The sequence below is a fragment of the Triticum aestivum genome, chromosome 2B, assembly GCF_018294505.1.
Source record: "Triticum aestivum cultivar Chinese Spring chromosome 2B, IWGSC CS RefSeq v2.1, whole genome shotgun sequence".
In the NCBI taxonomy this organism is placed as follows: Eukaryota; Viridiplantae; Streptophyta; class Magnoliopsida; order Poales; family Poaceae; genus Triticum; species Triticum aestivum.
This window is the reverse complement of record NC_057798.1, coordinates 10,000,264-10,013,346: the sequence shown is the minus strand read 5'-3', so window position 1 is coordinate 10,013,346 and position 13,083 is coordinate 10,000,264.

The window sequence follows — 13,083 nt, the reverse complement described above, 5'->3', positions numbered from 1 at the left end:
AGCCAGCTATCCTCTCCTGCACAGAAGAGGGTCATGAGTGATGTGAGGGCTGCCATGGATTTCGGCTTTTCCTGTCCTAGGTGCCGGGCCAGCCACTCGTCGCGGATGTTATGTTTGAAGGCAGCGAGGGCCTCTGCATCCGGACAGTCGACGATTTGATTTTTCTTTGTTAAGAACCGTGTCTAGAATTGCCTGGCTGATTCGTCTGGCTGCTGGATTATGTGGCTTAGGTCATCTGCTTCCTGTGGTCGCACATAGGTGCCCAGGAAATTGTCGAGGAATGCGGCTTCCAGGTCTTCCCAGCATCCAATTGACTCTGCGGGCAGGCTGTTAAGCCAATGCCGAGCTGGTCCTTTAAGCTTGAGTGGGCGATATTTGATGGCGTGAAGATCGTCACCGCGGGCCATACGTATATGGAGGAGATAATCCTCAATCCAAACCGGGGGGTCTGTTGTGCCATCGTAGGATTCGATATTAATGGGTTTAAACCCTTCAGGGATTTGATGATCCATTACTTCGTCAGTGAAGCATAGTGGGTGCGCGGCGCCTCTGTATTGAGCAATATCACGACGTAGCTCGAGAGAGCGTTGTCTGCTGTGTTCGGCCCGGCCGGAGTAGTTGTATCCGGCGCGACGGTATTCGTCGTGGGTCTTGGGGCGCCCACGTGATCCATAGATAGATCTGGATTGTCTTGCCTTGTCCTCCAATATATCCCGCAAGTCCGGTGCGTTCCCCCGTGGCTTCATGCTTTTTGAGTGATACCGGGGTACGGTTTTGGTAGAGGGCTTGCACGCCTCTCTGTCGCGGCCACGAGGTGGTTGGTCTGCCGTATTGTGTGCTGGTGATGCAGGTTTGTACGCTTCCTCCTCTAGTCGGGGGAGCAACTTGCGTTTTGGGTAACTTTTGGAGGGCGTTCGAGTTCATACTCTTCGGCCGCGAGGACCTCGGTCCATCTGTCGGCCAGTAGGTCTTGATCAGCTTGAAGCTGTTGCTGCTTTTTCTTTAGGCTGTTTGCCGTGGCCATTAGCCTGCGTCTGAAACGCTCTTGTTCGACGGGATCCTCAGGCACGACGAATTCGTCGTCGTCAAGGTAAGTAATTGTCATCCTCGACCTCTTCGTCTGCCGCCCTCTCGTGAGGGCTTGCTTCTGCCTCCTCCTACGCTGGATCATGCTGGAGGGGGTTGTCTTCGGCACTTTCTGGGGTGTTATTATCTCCTGTGCCGGAATCTCCATTCTTGCTGTGGCGGGATTTAGGGCGGCGCCGCTGACGTCAGCGCTTGGGCTGTTTCTTTAAGGAATCGGCCTCCGTTGCTTCTTCGCCGTCCCCATCTTTTGGGGTGTCCACCACATATACGTCATATGACGAGGTGGTCTTCCAGTGTCCTGTAGGCACTGGTTCTTGATAGTCTCCGGCATCGTCGTCCATACCGTCGATGTCTTCGGAATCGTAGTCGAGTACGTCGGTTAGATCGTCGACGGTGGCTACGAAGTGGGTGGTGGGTGGGCTCTGAATTTCTTCGTCGTCCGCGTCCCAACCATCCTGGCCGTAGTTCGGCCAGGGCTCTCCTGATAGCGAGAGATGCTTCAGCGAATTTAAGATATCGCCGAAGGGTGAGTGCTGAAAGGTGTCCGCAGCGGTGAATTCCATGATCGGCGCCCAATCGAATTCGACTGGCAGGGGCGCAGGAGGTTCGGAGTCCGGCAGGGAGTCCGGCACCTCGGAGTCATGAGGTTTATGCGGGACAAGGTAAGTGTTCGGCTCCATCGCCGTAGAAGTTGCAGCTCCCGAGGCGGTGTCCAGCCATCCGTCCTTGATCTGAGCGATCGGCTCCGGACTATGGGTCGGAGCGGATTCGTGTGCGGCCTCCAAGGTGCTGTCCGGCGGCAGAGTTAGGTCATGCCCATCATGACAGCGCGGCACGCTCGGCTGTCGCTCAGATCCATCAAAGATCAAGTCCCCGCGGATATCGGCTGTGAAGTTTAGGCTTCCAAACATGACCTGACAACCAGGGGCGTAACTTTCGATCTGCTCCAGATGGCCAAGTGAGTTGGCCCATAGTGCGAAGCCGCCGAATACGAAGATCTGTCCGGGGAGAAAAGTCTCACCCAGGACTGCGTTGTTGTCGATTATAGAGGCCATCAAGCCTATCGGTGACGATACAGAGGAACTCTCAATGAAAGAACCAATGTCGGTGTCAAAACCAGCGGATCTCGGGTAGGGGGTCCCGAACTGTGCGTCTAGGCGGATGGTAACAGGAGACAAGGGACACGATGTTTTACCCAGGTTCGGGCCCTTTTGATGGAGGTAAAACCCTACGTCCTGCTTGATTGATATTGATATTGTGGATGTTTACAAGAGTGGATCTACCACGAGATCAAGGAGGCTAAACCCTAGAAGCTAGCCTATGGTATGATTGTAATGGTTGTTGTTGTGTCCTACGGACTAGAGCCATCCGGTTTATATAGACACCGGAGAGGGCTAGGGTTACATAGAGTCGGTTACAATGGTAGGAGATCTACGTATCCGTGTCACCAAGCTTGCCTTCCACGCCAAGGAAAGTCCCATCCGGACACGGGACGAAGTCTTCAATCTTGTATCTTCATAGTCTTGGAGTCCAGTCGATGATGATAGTCCGGCCGATGATAGTTCGGCTGATGATGGTAGTCCGGCAATCCGGACACCCCCTAATCCAGGACTCCCTCACTCGCTCCATGAGAAGTATGGACCCCCGTGGGGGGCGTGCAAGACTTTAATCCCTAAGTGTCATGCTATTTCTGTCGTGCCCGTGCTGTGTTATGGTGTTGTGGCTGTGTGCTTGCGCGTAGGAACAACTTAGCTCGGGAGGTTCGCTGCGGTTTTGGCCTCGCGAGGTACTTGCCTGAGGCCTCGCCGGGCGTCTTAAGGTCTGCAAAAATCATTGGGAGAATAGCTTTCAAACCTTTGCCGCGAGGGTGACCATGTTAGGTCTGGCGTTTTTGCGTCACGATGCCCGTGGGGCACGGACCAGGAGGGTTGCTCCCGCTGCGAACTTGGGTGAGGGAGCCTCACGGAATTTGGAGAGAAAAAGCTCACGAGGGCGCCCGTGTAGCCCCCTCACGAGGCTTGCGAGAAAGAGAACGAGCCGAGCGAAAGCCAGAGACAGACAATAGAAGCAGGGAACGGCAAACAACACTAGAAGCAACTCCAATAAAAGTTCCAACGAGGGAGAACAAGCCAACTGCGGAAAGCAAATGTTTGGCCGCGTCCGGCACCTAGTCTAGTCTTCGACGTCTTCTCACGAGTGCAGAGCTAAGTGCTGCCACTGGGCATGGGTGGGATCCCCCGAGGCCCAAGGGTGGCACTCCAGAGACTTCGAGGCATGTACAGCCCCAACTCATTATTACGTGAGAGTGTCATGGGCGGTGAGCTTCACAGGCACTGGGACTTGTTCACGGCACCAGGCCTTTCTTGGGGCGGCGAGCTTCACAGGCACTGAGCCTTCTTTGTAGGCACTGGGCCCTTCTTCATAGGCACCGGGCCTTCTTTACAGGCACTGGGCCTTACTTCAAGGGTAGAACTCCCGGAGGTGCTGAATGTTCCACGCGTTCGGAATGGGCACCCCTTCCTGGGTCTCCAAGCGTGCAGCGCCAGGTCTGGAAACATGAACAACCTTGAACGGGCCCTCCCACATGGGAGAGAGCTTGTATGGCCCTTCCCTCGAGAGCACCCGCCCGAGCACGAGATCACCTACCTCGAGTGTCCTGGCGTGGATGTGGCGGCAGTGATACAGCCGCAGCGCTTGCTGGTACCTTGCTGCTCGTAGCGCGGCCTCCCGACGGTGTTCCTCCCCCGGCACGAGGTCCATCCCCCGCATGGCATCCCGTTGTGCTTCATCAAATGCTAGGACCCATGTAGAGCGATGCCTGACCTTGTGAGGGAGGACTGCCTCTGCTCTATAGATGAGGAAGAACGGGGTCTCGCCAGTCAACTTGGTGGCGGTAGTGCGGATGGACCACAACACGGACTGGAGCTCATCATACCAGCCCCTGCCGCAGACCTCCAGCTTCTTCTCGAAGGTCCTGGTTTTGAGGCCCTTCAGGACCTCTGCGTTGGCGTGTTCAGCCTGGCCGTTACTCCGGCGATGTGCCACCGAAGCGTAGAATATCTGCGTTCCAAGGTTAGCACAATATGTTTTGAAGAGATTGCTGGTGAACTGTCAACCATTGTCAGTGATGATGCGGTTAGGGACCCCGAATCGGGTCACGAGGCCCTTGATGAACTTGACTGCAGAGCCAGCTGGGATAGTGCAGACAGCTTCCACCTCCGCCCACTTGGTAAACTTGTCGATGTCGACGTAGAGGTATCGGTAGCCCCCAGGCGCTCAAGGAAACGAGCCCAGGATATCCAGCCCCCAGACCGTGAACGGCCACGAGAGTGGGATGGTCTGTAGGCCCTGAGAAAGCTGATGAATCTGCTTGGCGTGGAATTGGCAGGCTTCACAAGCCTTCACCTGTTCGATTGCATCGTTGAGCGCTGTAGGCTAGTAAAACCCGCTGCAAAACGCCTTGCCGACGAGGGTCCGTGATGACGAGTGGTGTCCACAATCCCCACCATGTATGTCTGCTAGCAATTCCTTCCCCTGTTCCCTGGAGGTGCAACGCAGGGAAACATTGTTTGGCCGCTCCCGGTAGAGCTCTCCGTCTTGGATGCAGTAGGCCGTGGCCTGCCAGGCCACGCGTTCCCCGTCCTCCTCCTTCTCTGGTAGAGTTCCTTGCGTCAGGTAGTCCTTGAACTCCATAGTCCATCATCCCTCCTGAGGCTCCAGTGCTAGGAGCAGGCAGGCTCCCCGAGGTCGGGCCACAGGCCGAGGCTCTTGAGGCTGGTGGTTGAGGTAGCTCTTCCCGAGGTTGCACTGTGCTAGATAGAGTCGGTGCTGCCGAGGGCTTAAAGAGCCGTTCCTCAAAAACGCCAGGCTCCTGAGGCAGCCGCATTGATTCCGTCTTGGCGATGTCATCGGCGTCTTGGTTCATGTCGCGGGGCACATGCTGCAACTCCAGCCCCCAAAATTTGTTCTTCATTCTGTGCACCTCTGCAAGATACGCTTCCATGTGCTCGTCCTTGGGCTCGTACACTTTGTTGGAGAAGTTGACGAGGAGCTGTGAGTCACCCTTGCTAACGAGGTGCTTCACCCCCAAAGCGGTTGTGGCCTTTAAGCCTGCTATGAGGCCCTCGTATTCTGCTACGTTGTTGGAGACCTTCTCGCCCTGCTAGAAATAGAGCTGCACGGCGTAGTAGAGCTTGTCCTGAGTGGGGGATATAAGCATTGCGCCAGCCCCTGCACCATGTCGTGAGAATTCTCCATCGAAGTACATAACCCAGCCATCTGGCGCCTCGCTTCCTGGGGAAAGTGACCGATCTTCTCCTGCCCCGAGCCCTGGCGCCTCTATCCACTTTGCCACAAAATCTACAAGTGCGGCTCCTTTGACGACTCTGGTCGTGCTGAATTCCAACTGAAATGCTTGCAGCTCGATGTTCCATTCGGCGACCCTTCCAGCAGAGTTGGGGCTCCTGAGCACCCTCTCCAATGGGTAGGATGAGATGAACTTGATGGGGTGGCCCTGGAAGTAGTGTCGCAGCTTGCGCAAGGACACCAAGAGCATGAGCAGGAGCTTCTGAGGCATGGGGTATCGTGCCCTTGCATCCAGACAACGTACACCGGATGCTCGACGAGGGTTGGTGCGCCGATGAAGCCCACACCCTCCAGAGAGTTGAGCCCTCCTGAGAACTTGGAGCCCCCGACTCCTGACTGATAAGTGAGGTCCCTTCAGCCCTGGGGGCATCTTCCTGTTGAGGCTGGTCCCCATCTGCCGAGGCCGTGGCCCTCGCGAGGCCTTCCTGGCCTTGAGCTGCCGCGGTCGGGGCTGCGGCCGATGCAGCCTTGGCCTGGCGCTCCTCCCAAACCGCCACCAGAGCTGCGCTGGCGGAGTAGGGTGTGGCGGCGAGGTAGAGTACCAGGGGCTCCTGAGGGCGTGGAGCCACCATCACCGGAGGGCTGGTCAGGTACTTCTTGATATCTTGGAATGCTTCATCAGTCTCCTGTGTCCATTCGAACGGGCCCTTCTTCTTCATCAACTTGAAGAAGGGCAGGGCACGCTCCCCCAGCTTGGAGATGAAGCGCCCTAACGCAGTTACGCGTCCGGCGAGCTTCTGCATTTCCCTGTGGGTTTGCGGCGGACTCATGTCTTCGATTGCCTTGACCTTCTCTGGGTTGACCTCGATCCCTCTGTGGTACACGAGGAAGCCCAGAAGCTTGCCAGAGGGAACACCAAACATGCACTTCTCCAGGTTGAGCCGCAGGTTCACTTCACGAAGGCTCGCGGAGGTTTCTTCCAGGTCCTGTATCAGGGTCCTTGCCTCCCGAGACTTCACCACAATGTCGTCGACATAGGCCTCGGCGTTTCCCCCGAGCTGCTGGCGCAAGGTAATATGCATCAGTAGCTGAAAGGTTTTGCCTGCATTGCGCAACCCGAACGGCATGTAGGTGTAGCAGTACACCCCGCACGGGGTCAGGAAGGCCGTCTTCTCCACGTCTTCTATCGCCATCTTGATTTGGTGATAGCCCGAAAATGCATCCATGAAGCACAACAGATCACACTCAGCGGCGGAGTCGATGATTTGGTCGATGCGGGGGAGCGGGAATGGATCTTGAGGGCAGGCCTTCTTGAGGTTGGTGAAGTCGACGCACATGCGCTCCTTTCGCCCCTTCTTCGGCACAACAACAGGGTTTGCTAGCCCCTCGGGGTAGCGAACCTCGCGAGTGACACCTGCAGCTTCCAACTTGTGGGTTTCTTGAACGATGAAGGCCTGCTTCTCGGTGGACTGCCGCCTTGCTTTCTACTTCACGGGGCGCATGTTGGGGCACACATTCAGGTGATGCTCGATCACCTGCCTTGGGACCCCCGCTAGCTGCTTGGGTTCCCATGCGAACACCACCTTGTTCGCGCGCAGGAATTTCACCAGAGCCTTCTCCTGGTCGGGGTCGAGATTGGCGCCTATGGTGAAGGTGACGCTGGAGGATCCATCTTCATCAACTGGTATCTGCTTGGTCTCTACCTTGTCTTGGGTGAACAGCTGCTTCTTCTTGGTTGGTGCAGCCCCCTTGGCCTTGGGGGTGTCGGCGCTGGCGGGCTGCGCCACTACGGCTGCCTTGAGAGCGAGCTTGAGCGTCTGCAGAGCATCTTTTGTATCTCCAGCTATGGTGAGGACGCCACTGCTTCTAGGCATCTTCATGAGGTTGTAGGCCAGGTGAGTCGCTCCCATGAATTGGGCCAAGGCAGGTTAGCCGAGCATGGCGTTGTACGGGAGGCTGATGTGGGCGATGTCGAAGTTGACCAGCTCCGTGCGGAAGTTGTCGTGGGTGCCAAAGGTCACCGGAAGGCGGATCTGCCCCAGGGAGCCGGAGGAACCACCTCCGACGCCCGAGAAGGGCTTGCTGGGTCGGAGTTGTTCCAGTGGCACGTGGAAGAGGCTGAAGGCCTCCACGGAGAGCACGTTGAGACCGGCACCGCCGTTGATGAGGGTCCTGGTGACGGCCACCTGGCAGATGGTGGGCGTGCAAAGCATCGGGAGCGCACCCGAGCCGGTGGTGTTGGCGTGGTGATCGTCTAAGATGAAGGTCAAGTCGGCCTTGTGTGCCGCCAAACCCGGAGGAGCTCCGTGCCGCGTGAGGGCGGCGCCAATCTGGCGCACGAATGGCTTGACATGGCGGCCCAATGGTGGCGCCTGCGAGCCGCCCAGGAGAGCTTCGACGACCGGGGGCGCCGGTGCAGCGAAACGGGCGAGGAAGAGGTCGCGCAGCTCCTCCCAGGAGGCCACAGAAGCCGTTAGTAGGTGGAGCAGCCACATGCGCGGAACGCCGGTGAGAGCCATGGTAAACCAGTTAGCCATGACCCTGTCGTCGCCCCCGGCCCTAAGGATGGCCTCCTCGTAGGCCAGTAGGAAAGCCCGTGGATCCGTCGCACCGTCGTAGCGCGGCGGCATCTCTGTCTTGAACTTGTTCGGCTACTGCACCTGTGCAAGGCGGGGGCCAAGGCTCGGAGCCCCCTAGCCCCAGCGCCGACGTCGGCAGCCGGGGCGGGCGGCGCGTTGTCCGCCCTGAGGGCAAAGTGCGGTGTTCATGGAGAGCTGGTCGAAGGAAGGGAGAGCTCCGGTGCACCCCTACCTGGCGCGCCTAATGTCGGATATCGGGTTCCGGTAAAACCCTTAAAGTTCGAACTCTGGGGTGCGCATGAAGATCTTCTCCCTACCGATCCACGCCCCAAATCCTCGTCGCGAATCTAAGCTACACGATGAACAACACGAGAGACACGAGATTTATACAGGTTCGGGCCACCGCTGTGGTGTAATACCCTACTCCTGTGTGTGGTGTGGTGGATTGCCTCTAGGGCTGATGATGAACAGTACAGGTGAAGAACAGCCTCGCGAGGGGTGTTCTTGAGCTGGTGCGGTGTTCTACTTGGGAGGATTCGGTCTTTGTTGGCTAGGTGAGAACTCGATCCCTTTCTACGGTGGTGGCTATCTCTATTTATAGAGGCCCTGGTCCATTCCCCAAATATTTAGCGGGAAGGGAGCCAACAACGGCAATTTTGAAGGGGGGCAGCTAGTACAAGCTATCCTAACTAAAGTTGAACTTCGACTGCCAAAGGCACTGTTGATGACGCCGTCCTTGGCTCCACGGTGACCTCCGTCCTGCCGCTCTGCTGTTCTTGGTCTCGTTGCACCGATATGGTAACCTTTGCTTGATGCCTCGGTACTCCGCGCCTGCGCTTGCCCCCTTTGCACCAAAGAGGCAATAAGGACACTGCACAGGCTCGCGCCCGCCTGGTCTTGATCGTCATGGCTTGCATCATGAGCACCTCACGAGGTACTCCTTGCCTTGATCTCTCCGCCTCCTTACGAGCCTGCCTGGTGAGGCCGCCCCTGAGTAATCCTTGCATCGTACGCCCCGCGAGGCTTGACCCCTCGTGAGGGTCTTGAGCTTGGGTTGATGTAGACGGATCATACTGGGCCACTGCTTGAGCCACTCCGCAGGCCGCAGGCAGGAAAATCTGGGGACCCCCGTTCCTAGAACGCCGACAGCACCCAACCAGGCAGCTGTGCCCCCCGATCCCGCTGCCATGGCAAAACCCGACTTGGTTCCCGTCGCAGCCCAACCAACCACACCCCAGTCTACTGCCCAAACACCCAGCTCCACCTCCACTGCCATGACAGGCAAACCCAATAACCCTACACCCCCGTGTCTGCCCTCCGCCGACCCACCTGCAGATCTGTTCAGCCGCACCACCCGCAGCCTCATTCAGATGCATAGGCCTCTGAGATAGAACTGGGAGTGTCATATATGAGGTATACAAGAAAATCATCACCAAAGGACTATGCAATCCTCTGTCTCTTGCTCCTAGTAGGAACTTCATTGTTCTACTCCATAGGATTTTCAAAGTGTTCCATCAAAATGGAAGGTTCAGTAATTGTAACTAATCACTACTAGGGAAAACCCTAGTAGTAGCGTGGGTTTTGAGGCTATCAGCAGCGTGGGTAGCCGCGCTACCAATAAGGCGCTACAACTAACTGTTAGTAGTAGCACGATCTGTACCCGCGCTACTACTATGGACTATATCAGTAGCGTGTTTCCTTAGCGCGCTACTATTAATTAGCTGTAGAGATTTCCTGGCCCCGTGCTACTGCTATATCGTCCATCATTTACCCCATTTCAGCTGCAATAAACTGCAATTTCCAGATACTAGGTACTACTAGATACCAATTGTTGGGGAACGTAGCAGAAATTCAAAATTTTCCTACGTGTCACCAAGATCTATCTATGGAGAAACCAGCAACGAGGGGAAGGAGAGTGCATCTACATACCCTTGTAGATTGCTAAGCGGAAGCGTTCAAGAGAACGGGGTTGAAGGAGTCGTACTCGTCTTGATCCAAATCATCGGAGATCCTAGTGCCGAACGGACGGCACCTCCGCGTTCAACACACGTGCAGCCCGGTGACATCTCCCATGCCTTGGTCCACCAAGGAGAGAGGGAGAGGTTGAGGAAGACTCCATCCAGCAGCAGCACAACGGCGTGGTGGTGATGGAGGAGCATGGTAGTCCAGCAGGGCTTCGCCAAGCACCGCGAGATATGAGGAGAAAGAGAGGTAGGGCTGCGCCAACAGGAGAAGAAACTCATGTGTTGGGCTGCCCCTATGCCTCCACTATATATAGGGGGAGAGGGGGCTGCGCCCCCACCTATGTTTCCACCCCTAGGGGGCGGCGGCCAGCCCTAGATGGGACTTGGAGGGGGCGGCCAAGAGGGCGAGAGAGGGGGCGCGCCCTAGGGTGGGCCTATAGGCCCATCTGCGCCTAGGGTTTCCCCTCTCCCCTCCTAGATGCGCCTTGGGCAAGGGTGGGAGGCGCACCAGCCCACTCTGGGGCTGGTCCCTTTCCACTCTAGGCCCATGCAAGCCTCCGGGGCTGGTGGCCCCTCCCGGTGGACCCCGGAACCCTTCCGGTGGTCCCGATACATTACCAGTGACCCCCGAAACACTTCTGGTGGCCAAAACCTCACTTCCTATATATTATTCTTTACCTCCGGACCATTCCGGAACTCCTCGTGACGTCTGGGATCTCATCCAGGACTCCGAACAACATTCGGTAACCACATACAGGCTTCCTTTATAACCCTAGCGTCATCGAACCTTAAGTGTGTAGACCCTACGGGTTCGGGAACCATGCAGACATGACCGAGACGTTCTCCGGTCAATAACCAACAGCGGGATCTGGATAACCATGTTGGCTCCCACATGTTCCGCGATGATCTCATCGGATGAACCACGATGTCAAGGACTCAATCGATCCCGTATACAATTCCCTTTGTCTGGCGGTATTGTACTTGCCCGAGATTCGATCGTCGGTATGCCGATACCTTGTTCAATCTCGTTACTGGCAAGTCTCTTTACTCGTTCCGTAACACATCATCCCATGATCAACCCCTTGGTCACATTCTTCACATTATGATGATGTCCTACTGAGTGGGCCCAGAGATACCTCTCCGTCACACGGAGTGACAAATCCCAGTCTCGATTCGTGCCAACCCAACAGACACTTTCGGAGATACCTGTAGTGCACCTTTATAGTCACCCAGTTACGTTGTGATGTTTGGTACACCCAAAGCATTCCTACGGTATCTGGGAGTTGCACAATCTCATGGTCTAAGGAAATGATAGTTGACATTAGAAAAGCTTTTGCATACGAACTACACGATCTTTGTGCTAGGCTTAGGATTGGGTCTTGTCCATCACATCATTCTCCTAATGATGTGATCCCATTATTAATGACATCCAATGTCCATGGTCAGGAAACCGTAACCATCTGTTGATCAACGAGCTAGTCAACTAGAGGCTTACTAGGGACATGGTGTTGTCTATGTACCCACACATGTATCTGAGTTTCCTATCAATACAATTATAGCATGGATAATAAACGATTATCATGAACAAGGAAATATAATAATAACTTATTTATTATTGCCTCTAGGGCATATTTCCAATAGTCTCCCACTTGCACTAGAGTCAATAATCTAGTTCACATCGCTATGTGATTAACACTGATACGTCACATCGCCATGTGACCAACATCCAAAGAGTTTACTAGTGTCATTAAACTAGTTCACATCATCATGTGATTAAGACTCAATGAGTTCTGGGGTTTGATCATGTTTTGCTTGTGATAGAGGTTTTAGTCAACGGGTCTGCAACTTTCAGATTCCAATGTACTTCGCAATTCTCTATGTCATATTGTAAATGCTGCTTCCACGCTCCACTTGAAGCTATTGATCCACTATACATATCCGGTTTGCTATTCAGAGTCATTTGGATAAGTGTTAAAGCTTGCATCATCGTAACCCTTTACGCCGAACTCTTTATCACCTCCATAATCGAGAAACATATCCTTATTCCTCTAAGGATAATTTTGACCACTATCTGGTGATGCACTCCTTGATTACCTTTGTACCCTCTTGCCAGACATGTGGCAAGGCACACATCAGGTGCGGTACTTAGCATAGCATACTGTAGAGCCTGCGTCTAAAGCGTAGGGGACGACCTTCGTCCTTTCTCTCTTTCTTCCGTGGTCGAGCTTTAAGTTTTAACTTCGTACCTTACAACTCAGGCAAGAACTCCTTCTTTGACTGATACATCTTGAACACCTTCAAGATCATGTCAAGGTATGTGCTCATTTGAAAGAATTTTGATCTATCCTTATAGATCTTGATGCTCAATTTTCAAGTAGCTTAATCCAGGTTTTCTATTGAAAAACACTTTTCAAATAACCCTATATGTTTTATAGAAAATTCTACATCATTTCTGATCATCAATATGTCAACAACATATACTCATCAGAAATTCTATAGTGCTCCCACTCACTTCTTTGGAAATACAAGTTTCTCATAAACTTTGTATAAACCCAAAATCTTTGATCATCTTATCAAAGTGTATATTCTGACTCCGAGATGCTTGCTCTATCCCATGGAAGGATCGCTGGAGCTAGCATACCTTTTAGCGTCCTTAGGATCGACATAACCTTTCTGATTGTATCACATACAACCTTTCCTTAGGAAAACTGGTAAGGAAACTCGTTTTGACATCCATCTGCCAGATTTCATAAATGCAGTTTGTGCTAACATGATTCCGACGGACTTTAAGCATCGCTACGGATGAGAAAATCTCATCGTAGTCAACTCCTTGAACTTGTGAAAAACTCTTCGCCACAAGTCGAGCTTCATAGATTGTGACATTACCATCCACGTCCGTCTTTTTCTTAAAGATCCATTTATCTCAATGGCTTGCCGATCATTGGGCAAGTCCACCAAAGTCCATGCTTTGTTCTGATACATGGATCCTATCTCGGATTTCATGGCTTCTAACCATTTGTTGGAATTTGGGCCAACCATTGCTTCTCCATAGCTCGTAGGTTCATTGTTGTCTAGCAACATGACCTTCAAGACAGGATTACTATACCACTCTGAAGCAGTACATATCCTTGTCACCCTACGTGGTACGG